Source organism: Saimiri boliviensis, chromosome 12 (assembly GCF_048565385.1).
Source record: "Saimiri boliviensis isolate mSaiBol1 chromosome 12, mSaiBol1.pri, whole genome shotgun sequence".
In the NCBI taxonomy this organism is placed as follows: Eukaryota; Metazoa; Chordata; class Mammalia; order Primates; family Cebidae; genus Saimiri; species Saimiri boliviensis.
The window spans coordinates 13,182,249-13,195,358 of record NC_133460.1 but is presented as its reverse complement, the minus strand read 5'-3'; the positions used below and the strand labels follow the sequence as shown (position 1 = coordinate 13,195,358).

The following is a 13,110-nucleotide window of genomic DNA, read 5'->3' as shown; positions in this document are numbered from 1 at the left end:
TAGATTCTTTCTCTTATCCTGCACCACGTGCTCTTAAAGATTATTCCAACAGTAACATTTATCTGTCTTCTCTCTCTCTCTCTCTCTGTCTCTCACTGGGAGTAGGTTGTAAGTCATTTCCACTTCGCATGTGTTTCGTTTTCTTTTTTTTTTTTGGAGACACTTTCACCCAAGTTGGTATACACTGCTGAATACTTATAAGGCCCTTGATACTATTTGATAGGACGAATGCAAAAATTGAATTTAAAAAAATGAATTTTTTTGAGACCTTTTTGTTTTGGTTTGGTTTGGTTTTGAGACGGAGTTTCACTCTTTTTGCTCAGGCCGGAGTGCGATGGCGCGATCTAGGCTCACTGCAACCTCTGCCTCCCAGGTTCAAGAGATTCTCCTGCCTCAGCCTCTTGAGTAGCTGGGATTACAGGCACCCGCCACCATGCCCAGCTGTTTTGGTATTTTTAGTAGAGATGGGTTTCTCCATGTTGGTCAGGCTGGTCTCCCAACTCCCAACCTCAGGTGATCAGCCTGCCTCAGCCTCCCAAAGTGCTGGGATTATAGGCGTGAGCCACCGTGCGCGATTTAAAAAATGAATTTTTTTAAGAGATAGGGTCTCACTCTATCATCCATGCTAGAGTACAGTGGCATGATTTTAGGTCACAGCAACTTCAAACTCCTGGGCACAAGTGGTCCTCCTGCCTCAGCCTCCCGAGTATCTGGGAGTACAGGGGCACACCACCACACCCAGCTAATTTTTTATTTTCTGTAGAGATTGGATGTCACTTTGCTGCCGAGGCAGGTCTCAAACTCTTCACCTCAAATGATCCTCCCACCTCGGCCCCCCGAAGTGTTGGGATTACAGTTGTGAACATCCAACCGTTGTGTTTCTTTTTAAATGGACGAAAGTGGAGAATTTCCTCTTCTCTGTGGTTCTTTATTAATCTACCAGCTTCTTTGAGTCCCCTTTTTTTTTTGATTTGTAAATTCTTTATTCCTTTGGGAGCAATAAACAAATAGCTCTAAATTGCCGCTGGTGCTTTTGTCTTCAATACGATTTAGACACCAGGATTAGGGGTGCAGTGTGGTTGGAGGATGAAACAGCAAAAACCCTACGTAGAGTGTCTATTGCAGATAAAGAGCTTAGTGAATACTGTTGCTGTTCTGATGTTTCCAGAGTATTTTCCTCTTTGCCATTGTATAAGATTTTTTGAAGTTATGACCATAATTTGATTGAAACATGTAGATATTATATATATGTGCCACCCACCATCATAAAAATTGAGGTACAATTATATTTTTAAATCTCTTTAAATTAAAACTCACTTGAGGTCGGGCACGGTGGCTCATGTCGGTAATCCCAGCACTTTGAGAGGCCGAAGTGGGCGGATCACCTGAGGTCAGGAGTTTGAGACCAGCCTGGCCAACATGGCAAAAACAGGCCTCTACTAAAAATACAAAAGTTAGTTGGGCATGGTGGCACATGCCTGTAACCCCAGGCACTCAGGAAGCTAAGGCAGGAGAATCTCTTGAACCCAGGAAGCAGAGGTTGCAGTGAGCCAAGATTGCCCCACTGCACTCCAGCCTGGGCGACAGAGCAAGACTCCATCTGAAAAAAACGACAAAAACAAAAAACCTCACTTGAAAACGGATTAGAAAACCACAGTTGAAAAGGGAGTAACTAGTTGACTCACCACATTTTTCATTTTCAGCCAGGCACAGTGGCTCATGTCTATAATCCCAGCACTTTGGGAGGCTGGGGTGGGAGGCTCACATGGGTCCAGGAGTTTAAGACCAGCCTGGGCAACACAGTAAGACCCCATCCCTACAGAAAATGTAAGTTAGCTGGGTATGGTGGTAGTATACACTGCTGAATACATATAAGGCCCTTGATACTATTTGATAGAGTGAATGAAAACATTGGTTTAACAAATGAATTCAATTCTTGTAGTCCTAGCTACTGGGAGGCTAAGGTGGGAGGATCGGTTGAGTCCAGGAGTTCAAGGCTGCAGTGAGCTTTGATCACACCACTGCACTCCAGCCTGGCTGACAAAGAGAGATCTCATCTCTTAAAAACAAACCAAAAACTTCATTTTCATTCAGTTTTTGCATTCATCCTCATGAATCTTCTCAAGAGGCTTGTAAGTATCCAGCAGTGCGGTAAGGTGCAAAGATGAATCTCCATAGTCAGGAGACTAAGGTCAGGTTGATCTCAGCTGGTAAGAAAAAGTAAGACACATATACATCAGTAAGTGTCATCAACAAAGAAACTGCTGGCCGGGCGCAATGGCTCACCCCTGTAATCCCAGCACTTTGAGAGACTGAGGCAGGAGGTTCACTTGAGCCTAGGAGTTCGAGATCAGCCTGGGCAACATGGTGAAACCCTGTCTCTACTAAAAATACCAAAATTAGCCAGATGTGGTGGCTCACGCCTGTGGTCCCAGCTACTGGGGAGGCTGAGGTAGGAGGATTGCTTGAGTCCACTGCAGAGTTCAAGGCTGCAGTGAGTCACAGACGGAGCCACTACACAGCCAGGGTGACAGAGTGAGACCCTGTTGGAAAAAGAGAAAGAAAGAAAGAAAGAGAGAGAGAGAGAAAGGAAGAAGAAAGAAAGAAAAAGGAAGAAGAAAGAATTTAGAAAGAAAGGAAGGAGGGAGGGAGGAAGGGAAGGAAGGAAAGGGAGAGAGAGAGGAGAGAGGAAGGGAGAGCGGGAGGGAAAGGGGAAGGGAAAGGAAAGAAAAAGGAAGAAAAGAGAAAGAAGGATATTGCTAAATGCTGTTAGTTTGTCATTTAGCTAGTTTAGATACGAGAAACTGATGTGATAATTTAAGCAAAAGAAAAGGGGGTTTATTGGAAGAGAAGGAAGGGTACTGGTGTATATTATTCCGGACAGGCTAGGTCATGCTGCTATAACAGACATTCCCCAAATTATAATTTTTAAGTCATGCAACCTATCCCATGTGGGTCAGCAAGAGGCTCTGCCCTCCACTCACTCAGACTGATGGAGGTTCCACCATCTGGTGTCTGCACCCCTGAAACATGAAGCCTCATTGGTGTGATCGTGGTAAGGGAAGAAAGAGACTAGGGGTTTGCACAGGGGGTTTTTACTGCCTCAGCCTGAAAGTGACATGTGTCCTTTCTACTCTAGGATCACTGGTCAGAACTAGTCACGGGGTCTTCTCTAACTGCCAGAACGCTGGGAAATGAAAGGGAACAATGGAATCCCTGGCAAACATTACTATCTCTGCTCTAAGGCGGCTCGTAGATGCAAGTGAAAATGCTAGAACCTCATATCTGGGACTGAACGTGGACCAGAGAACTCGGGAGACCTTGTCAGCAGCAGCTGAGGGAGGTCTAGCCAGGCTGTCATCCATTTTCAGCTGTCTGTCACCCCGTCAGGATTTGTATTGGAGAAAAAGTGACAGGGGAGAGAGAGAGAGAGAGAGAGAGAGGAGAGACACAGAGAGACAGAGAGACAGAGACAGAGGATGCAACTGATTGGCTCAGGCAGGAAGGTTCTATGTCCAGACACAAGTTAGGATAATTCATCTAAACAAAAGTAGAGTGCTGTTACAATAAGAAAGGGAGGGTGGGTGCATGGTGAGCAAAAGCACACACTTGCTGCAGAGCTGGGCCAAGTACCCACTCTTCAGAGTTGACATCATCTGGAAGGTTTATAGAAGTGGGGGCTTTCTGGATGAGCCTTGGAGGATGGGATAACTGTTGCAGAGGAAAGGTAATGCAGGCTGAGAGGCCCGTGTAGGCAAAGTAAATTTACACTTTTGTGCAGTCATTTGCAAGAAAGAGAAGGCTGGCTGGGCACAGCGGCTCATATCTGTATTCCCCGCACTGTGGGAGGCTGAGGCCGGAGGATCCCTTGAGCCCAGGAGTTTGATTCCAGTGTGGGCAACACAGGGAGATCCCATATCTACAAAAAATGTAAAAATTAGCTAGGCATGGTGGTGCATGCCTATAGTACCAGCTACTCGGGAGGCAGAGGTGGGAGGCTTGCCTGAGCCTGGGGAGGTTGAGACTACAGCGAGCCATGATTTTGCCACCATACTCCAGCCTGGGTGACAGAGTGAGACCCTGTCAAAAAAAAAAAAAAAAAAAAAAGATAAGGCGATTGAGATTGAACAGGAGACATGATTTGCAGTTACATTTTCACCCCCAACTTACCCAGCTTATCTTTGCTTCCTATGGTGTCAACTCAGGGGACAGAAGTGGGTGGAGGCTGGTTGGAGTGGCTCAAACTACATCATGAGACTGGGGTCTTGGTTCTCTGTGTTGGCTGAGAATCTCAGTTCTCCTCCGTGTGGCCTCTCCTTGTGGTCAGCTTACATTTCCTCAAAACATGGTGGTCTCAGGGCAGCTGGGTTTCTTGTGTGGTGGCTCAGGGCTCCTGAGATGGTAAAATCAGAATCTGCTTCTTCTTCAGGCTTAGACTCAGAATAGCACAGCATCTTTTTTTTTTTTTTTTTTTTTAGTTCTGTGAGTTAACGTATTTCAGAGGACCAGTATAGATTCAGAGTGGAGGGGGCTGCAGAAGAACGTGAACACTGCAAAGTGGCTTCATTTGGGGCCATCTTCGGAGACCAGCTATGGTGTGTGGTGTAACTGCCCCGAACTCCCAAGCCCCTAACCCCAGCTCCAGCGTATGGTAGGTAAGAAGTGACTGCCAGCATACGTGGGTCATGTTGGAGGAAAGACAAGTCTGGAGCTAGGCTTTACAGGTGTTCGATGCCACAGATGAAAATGATGGTGCCTGGGAGGAGGCAGGGCAGGAGGTCTTTCTCTTCATGGGCCTCTTCCCAGATTTCCCCTGTACGTCTTGGCTGGAACTGAATCACAATCAGCACCTGTTCCTGCAGTGAAGCCTGGGCAGATCAGAATCTGTGAAAGGGAAGTGGGATTGTTATTTCTGGCTTAAGTCAACCATGATTCATTCTCCAGGCATGTGTGGGCCATCACATCCTGAATTAATCAGGAGGGAAGAAGTGCAATGATACTGTTAGGTGATCCACGGTGAGAGGTCGGTACAAACCTACCCCAGAGGCCGAGGAAGCTGAGAGGCTGAAGAAAGAGGCCGACCAAGCCAGTTCCTCACAGACAAATTTGTTGTTGTTGTTGTTGTTGTTGGAGACAGGGACTTACTCCGTCACCCAGGCTAGAGTGAAGTGGTATGATCATAGCTCACTACAGCTTTAACCTCCTGGGCTCAAGCAGTCCACCCACCTCAGCCCCCCAAGTAGCTGGGACCACACATCATACACCACCACACCTGGCTAATTTTTTAAAAGATGTAGAGACAGGGTCTCCCTATGTTACTCGCACCAGCCTCAAAGCCCTGGGTTCAAGTGATCCTTCTACCACAGTCCCCCAGAGCGTTGGGATTATAGGCTTGAGCCATGGCTCCTGGCCTGGGAAGACGCATTTAACTGGGGGACTTGTGAACAGAAGCCGTGTATCCAATGGCTGAGAAACAGTGCATCCCGTGCTGCTGCCTTCCAGATCCCAACACCAGGGCTTATCCACTGTGGGGAAATCGCCTAAGGTCAGGATGTATGGTTAGTATGTGTTTACAATAGCATCAAGCTTGTTTTGACTGAAGGGCGGGCTTTACGGTAAGTAGAAATCTTAGAGGCATTCCTGGAACGGGGGGGCGAATCAGAAGTCAACATGGCGGATCAGCATCCAATATGGAGTTGCTTTCACCTCACAGTAGGTGACAGACAGAGGCTGCCACTGGCAACCAAAAAACAGGGAAAGCAGCTGTGAGGATGTGGCTTTACTTCAGGTGACAGGAGGGTGGGGGCTGGAGCAGGGCAGAAGCAGCGAGGAGTGGGAGATAAACCAGATGTGTAAATGAGCACAGAGGTGGAGGCCACAACGTGGAATACTATGCAGCCATAAAAAAGAATGAAATCGCATCCTTTGCAGCAATATGGAGGCAGCTGGAGACTATTATCCTCAGTGAATTAACACGAACAGAAAACCAAATACTGCATGTTCTCGCTTATAAGTGGGAGCTAAACATTGATACACATGGTCATAAACACAGGAACAAAAGGCATGAGGGACTACTAGAGGGTGGAGGGTGGGAGGAGTGAGAGTTTCTATTGGGAACTATGCTCAGTACCTGGGCGATAGGGTCATTTGTACCCCAAACCTCAGCGACATACTATTTACCCATGTGACAAGCCTGCACAGGTACCCCCAAAACCTAAAAGCTGGAAAATAAAGCAGCAGATTGCGCAGCCCATGGCTGCTTATGACTGTGTTTTACAAGCGAAAATGGGAAAGAGAGACAGACAGACAGACAGACAGACAGACAGGGAAGTCAACAGTGACTACGGCATTTCCAGCTTGCTTAACTGGATGATGGCACCATTCATCGTGGCCGAGAGCACAGAAGGAGAAGTTAGCTCAGCGTAGACAGCGACTTTGTCTTAGGCGTTCTGAGGGGAAGGGATGTGAGAGAACGCCCTCAAGGTGTGGGTCATGAAACACTAGGGCAGGGGGCCAGGTGTGGTGGCTCACGCCTGTAATCCCAGCACTTTGGGAGGCCGAGGTGGGTCGATCACCTGAGGTCAGGAGTTCAAGACCAGCCTGGCCAATGTGGTGAAAACCCGTCTCTACTAAAAATACAAAAATCAGCTGGGCATGGTGGCGGGTGCCTGTAGTCCCAGCTACTTGGTAGGCTGAGGCATGGGAATCACTTGAGCCCGGGAGGTGGAGGTTTCAGTGACCCAAGGTCGCACCACTGCACTTCAGCCTGGATGACAGAGTGAGAGCCTGTCTCCAAAATAAATAAATAAACAAAAGAAACACTAGGGCATGGGAGAAAGGACAGGGCTAGATGTGGAGATTTTAAATGACCAACACAGAGATGTCGTCAGCACCCTGCTATGGGCTGGGCGCAGCGGCTCATGCCTGTAATCCCGGCACATTGGGAGGCCAAAGTGGGAGGATTGCTTGAGCCCAGGAGTTCAAGAATAACGTGGGCAACACAGGGAGACCACGTCACTACAAAACAAAATAAAACCAAAAAACTCACCATGCTATGGAATGATGTCTCTGCTTGTACCAGGTCTGGAAGAACACGCATCCAATGCTCACAGGGTTCTGTCTGGGAAATGAGATTGGACAGATTGTCAGAACAGATCCAGGGGAAACATTCACTGACTAGCGCACTTACGTATCGTGGAAGCTTTGATGGTGGTCATGTACCCAAGAAGGGAAAAAAGTAGTTTATAAATGAACAGAACCAGAAGGAGAATGCTAGAGGAAAAAGGAGAGGACCTGATAGATTCCATTTAGAGGGCAGGATGAGAAGTGAGAGAAGGTGATTAGCAAGGTCAGAAGAAACCGGGAGGGTGGGTATTGAATCTTGGAAATCAGCAAAAGAGAGCATTTCACGGAGAATGAACAGATACAGAGAGAAGATTGCATGAGAACTGGGAAAAGGCAGGCTTTGTGTTTGGTGACACTGTCATAGTTGACCCTAGAAAGCGTGGTTTGAGTAGAGTGGCCGAAAAGAGGACAATCGGTACTAGAGATGAACCACAGCCACATGTAAAGAAATGTGAATGGAGAGAGAGCACACGTTGGGGCTGAGAAATGGTATTTCTTGGCTCCAGGAAAGTGATCATATCCTTAACATGTTTTTTTGGTTTTGGTTTTGAGATGGAGTCTCACTCTGGCACCCAGGCTACAGTGCAGTCATGCCGTCTCAGCTCACGACAACCTCCACCTTCCGGGTTCAAGCGATTTTTGTGCCTCAGCCTCCCGAGTAGTTGGGACTAGGGGCCCGCCACCACGCCTGGCTGATTCTTGTACTTTTAGTAGAGATGGGGGTTTCACCGTGTTGGCCAGGCTGGTCTCGAACTCCTGACCTTAAATGATCTGCCCTCCTGCAGCCTCCCAAAAAAGTGTTGGGATTACAGGCGTGAGCCATTGCACTCAGCCTTAACTTGCACTCAGTGTTAACACCACGCCTCGTGTCTAGCTTGTTTTTAACCTGCAGACCAAGAAGTAAGCGTGACATCAACCTGTACAAGGTGCATATCAGTGATTCCTGCAACATCCTGCATCATGATGGGACCGGTAGTTGATGTGGTAAAAATATGTTGTGCATTTGTCTTTCCCACGAAATTTTTTCTAGCCACAAAATTAACCAGAAATAAGAGAAGCATAGCCCCACCCCCACCTTCTCTCAGCGACACAGAGAGGTAGTGTCTCCAGCATGAGAGAATGAACACCCTGCCAAAAACTAATTAAAAATACTGATGAAACCGGGTTAGATGATACGCGGTGGTTCCTCTGCCAGCCCACAGCAGGTTGAAACCATGTTACAATTTGATGATGGAGTGTCCCAGAGCAAATGAACCAGGCTGTGCGGCAGAAATAAAGCCTGGGGATTTGGGGGTCATTCCCTTATGAGTGATTCCTCTCTCCCCGTCTTCTTTCTCGTCCTTTTGTGCTGTTTTTTCCTGTACTCACTTTTCCACAGATCGACTGCAGAACTGCCCGTGAGGCCAAGCACCTATTAGTAGGCCAAGAAGCATCACCCATCCGTGACCTAAGTTGGCCACCAGCTATTGTTCTCATCTGGGACTGGGTGGGAGAGTTGGGGGCTGGGGAGTAGAGAGGCCCTCACCAAAAGCCCACTTACCTGGGCCTCCAGAGTTCAGGATTTCCATCGGGACCCAGCTACTTTCTTCCAGCAGTTACCCGTTGTAAATTTCCAAATACTTTCAGCTGCTAATCCCAGTGTGCTAATCCTTTCACTTAGCAGTTAGCAATGTGCAAATACTTTCACTGCTAACCCCCAGTGCTAATCCCAATTAAAAATGGCTTTCCTAATAAAGATATTTCAGATCGAATTTAGCAAAGTGTTCCAAGGTAGGAGTTTCTGGGGCTGGGGCAGATACTCAACGATCTTATAAAAGCCCCTGCTCTGACATCTTCAGCATGTTGGCTTTTACCCTTGGCTCTGACCTCATGGTCGAAAGATGGCTGCCACAGCTCCTAGGATCTCCTCCCTCTGAGACAATGTCCAAAAATCTCTTTCTATCTCTCTCTTTTTATCAGAGAGGAAAATATTTCCCAGAAGCCTCCTGCACACTTCATTCAAGCTCCATTGCCCAAGATTGGGTCACCCACAGGTGCTCCAGCTGTAAGGAGACTGGGAAGGTAAGTATCTTGCAATTTTAGTCTCTGTAGCGGAAAAAAGGAGCCGGAGTACTACTACTTGGTAGGCAACCAGACATCCACTACAAGTGACAGTGATGGTGATGAAAAGTAATCATGACAGCTAGCATGAATTGTGCTATGAATACATGTTAGACATTGTCTAAAGGGTTAACATGCACTGGCTTAATTCATCTCAAAAATACTACTAACAAGATCCATATTATTGCAATCCTCACTTTATAGGCAAAGAAACAGGCTCAGAGAAGCTATAAAAACTTGCCTCCACCCCTACTCCAGCAAAAAAAAAAAAAAAAAAAAAAAAAAAAAAAAAAAAAAAAAAAATTCTTCCCCCTGGCCCCCAGGCCCCCAGTTAGAAAGCCCATGCTTGGCCTTTTGGAGATCAAGCTCAGTGAGACCTGCCTCGGTCTCAAAAGACTCATAGCTCAGAGGCAGGCCCAGGGGGTAAAATAAATCACTGCCACATCATGAGTGAAGTAAGTGCTAATCTAGGAGTCATAGGGTGTCAGCAACAAAGTGTCTGGCCACGGCGTCCCTCGCCCCCTCTCCTGGGCCAGCCAGGCCAAACTTGAGTTTCCAGTGAAACCTCCCAGGGAGGATGGGAGCAGAAGAAGGTGCTTGAGTTGAGGGGCATGAGCAAGAGCTGGGGCCTCAGCTGGGGACGCGTTCCCCAAACTAGGAAGACGGGGGTGGGGCATTTTGGAGTGTGCGACAATGCTGTGTTGCCTCAAAGTGCCTAGAGAGGCGCCAGGACCCTGGCAGGAGTGACTGCGCGATGCTATAAGGGAGGTTGCACCCCACGATGTGAAACCCCCCAGCCACTGCCAGGCTCTTGTGCCCAAGCTAGGAAGGAGCTTCGAGGGCCCCCACCTTCCAGGACCAGATGGAACTGAAAAATGCCACACCATGGCGCCTCTTGCAGATAGAGGCAGAGGGTCCCCTCTAAGTGTCTGTGCTGCCTAGGACACCGCCATCCCCTATCCTCTGTTTTACCCTCTGTTTCTCCATAGGCACAGAAAGAATCCAGACAACCATTAAGAGCAATTTATTATCCTCTGGGGCTTGAGGGTTTGGCATCAGACTTAATTGTATTTGATAACAACAAATTCCGAGGGTGTGTCGTATATCCAGAGAGAAAGCCGGTCTCAATTTGGAGCTGTTTGTGCAGATTGGTGGGAATGCGGACAAAGAGAACATTGTGTCTGTCATAGGAGAAGGAATCCAAGAAGGCTCCCATACACTTTAATGCCCAGATGAGGGGCAGTGTCAGCAGGGTACTGAAGGATGAATAGGAGTTCACCAGGTGGACAAAAGAGGAAAAAGGTCTACGCAAGGCAAAGAAATATGAAAGACATTCCAGAGCTGTGAGCATTCTGATACTGAGCACAGAGGCCTTTAGATAAGGCAGATAGGAGACACCCAGAGGTTTTATCCTGTGCTTCAACATTTTGTGTAGGGAAGACCAGCTCTTAAAAAAGGCTGAAATGGGTCTGAATGAGAGTTGTCCAAACTTGCACTTTTATTTTACGTATTTATTTAATGAAGTCTCTTTTTGTCACTGTAGGAAGTAGGAAAGTCCCTCTTCAAAGTTTCCTAAGTGTTAGAAGTAATAGTTTGTTGTAAAAACTTCCTTCAAACCCTTCTTGCTTTTTGCTAATAACTTTGTTAAGCCCTATCCCATGTAGCTGTTAAACATGCTTACAGGCACATAGTACATTCTATGTCCTTGTACTTCAACCAAGGTCTCTGTGCTGGACGTGCTCACAGGCACGTCCCAGCTCTCCATTGCTTTTACCTGTTTAGAAAAGTTTTAAGTTGTTAGCCAATCGGGTTTTAGTTTAAATTGTGAGGTCTGACTCCAGCCAACGGAGATCAGACACAGCAGTAAGGACGGCCCCAAATGCGTAAAGGGTAAATATATCTGTTTTTCCTTTATACGTTGTACTCTCGTGGCAAAATGGCTGGTGAAAGTACTCTTCCTGCAGGAAGTAAAAATTGCTTTGCTGAAAGATTCTTTGTCTCAGTGCTGATTTTTATTTGTAGCACCGAGCATCTGCTTCCAACAGTCACCCAGGCTAGAGTGCAGTGGTGCAATCTCAGCTCACTGCACCTCTACCTCCTGGGTTCCAGCCATTCTCCTGCCTCAGCCTCCTAAGTAGCTGGGACTACAGGCATGGGTCACCATGCCCAGCTAATTTTGTATTTTTAGTAGAGACAGGGTTTCACCATGTTGGCCAGGCTGGTCTTGAATTCCTGACCTCAAGTGATCCCTCCGCCTTGGCCTCCCGAATGCAGGGATTACAGTCATGAGCCACTGTGCCAGGCTGAACCGTCACTTTTAAGTACCAGGACATTTTCCTATTCATGAACCCGTTTATAAGTTGAAATTACCTGTAACTCCAATATATAAATCAGCTGTAATAGGGATGGATACATTTTTCTCCAGACCACAATTGTCTTGGATGCAGGAAACACCTTCCGATTTTACTAATACATGAAGTTGAGCCTAGGGCTGTGTCCCCAGAGACAAGGCTGGTGAGAAAGTTGATCTCTGTCATTACAGGGAACCCTCCCTACCCAGAGAGTCAAGTGGAAATCCAGGGTCTGGCCTAGTCCTAACTGTTGAAGCTGGGGGGGCCCTGTGATTTTCATCCACACTGGTGACTTCCAGAAGGTTGACTGTCCTCTACCATCTCCCCAGGCTGACTTCTTGTTGTGGGATTGGGACTTGTGATTCTTTTTTTTTTTTTTTTTTTTTTTTTGCGATGAAGTCTTGCTCTACTGCCCAGGCTGGAGTGCAGTGGTGCGATCATATTAAATAGCTCACTAACACTTCTAGCTCCCAGACTCCAGGGATCCTCCTGCCTCTGCCTCCTGAGTAGCTGGGATACCTGCATGGACCACCATGCCCAGTGACTTGTTTGTTTTCTTGTTATTGAATTTTGAAAGTTGTTTATAAATTCTGGATACAAGGCTCGGATTCAATAGATAATTTGCAAATATTTTCTCAGTCTGCAGCTTCTTTGATTTATTTTCTTAATGGTGTCATTTGAAGATCAGAAGCGTTATAGTTTGATGAAGAGCAATTTGTCAATTTTGTTCTTTTATGAATCATGCTTTTGGTAGCATACCTACAAAAACGTTTTTATTTATTATATGTATTTATTTTGAGACAGGGACTCACTGTGTCACTGAGGCTGGAGTGCAGTGGTGTTATCATAGCTCACTACAGCCTCAACTTCCCAGGCTCAGTCAATCCTCCTACCTCAGGCTTCCAAGTAGCTGGGACCACAGGCATGTGCCACCATGCCCAGCTAATTTTTTGTATTTTTTGAAGAGACAGGGCTTCCCTTTGTTGCCCAGGCTGGTCTCCAACTCCTGGGCTCAAGAGATCTACCAGGCTCGGCCTCCCAGCGTGTTGGGCTTACAGGCATGAGCCACCTTACCTGGCCTACATTAACATTTTTAAACACCTTGATTAAGATACAATTCATAAACCGTGTGATTCATCCATGTAAAGCAGGCGTCCCCAGACTTTTTACACAGGGGACCAGTTCACTGTCCCTCAGACCGTTGGAGGGCTGCCACATACTGTGCTCCTCTCACTGACCACCAATGAAAGAGGTGCCCCTTCCTGAAGTGCGGCGGGGGGCCAGATAAATGGCCTCAGGGGGCTACATGCGGGCCTGCAGGCCGTAGTTTGGGGACGCCTGATGTAAAGTGTACAATTCAATGGCTTTCTTGTTTAAATGACTGTGCTGGAACTAACACTTCAGCATGCATGTCACCAACTAGCGTTCACCTTTTGTCCGTATTTTTTTTTTTCGGCTCTTTGTTGCTGAGACTGGAGTGCACTGGTATGATCTCAGCTCACTGCAACCTCCGCCTCCTGGGTTCAAGCGATTC

At 47.1% G+C, this 13,110-nt stretch overlaps 1 long non-coding RNA gene across 3 annotated transcripts in view; it reads left to right on the top strand.

Annotated features, from left to right (window-relative positions):
• The window catches only part of LOC141580543 (uncharacterized), a 40,310-nt gene that overhangs the window by 11,578 nt on the left and 15,622 nt on the right, over positions 1-13,110 (top strand). The window contains exons 2-3 of one of the 3 annotated variants that reach the window (XR_012512731.1): positions 4,479-4,651; positions 9,085-9,186. This is a non-coding gene — a long non-coding RNA (uncharacterized LOC141580543). Of the gene's footprint in view, positions 1-4,478; positions 4,652-9,084; positions 11,214-13,110 lie in introns of those variants that run through there. The other 2 variants (XR_012512732.1, XR_012512733.1) reach the window with 2 other exon arrangements.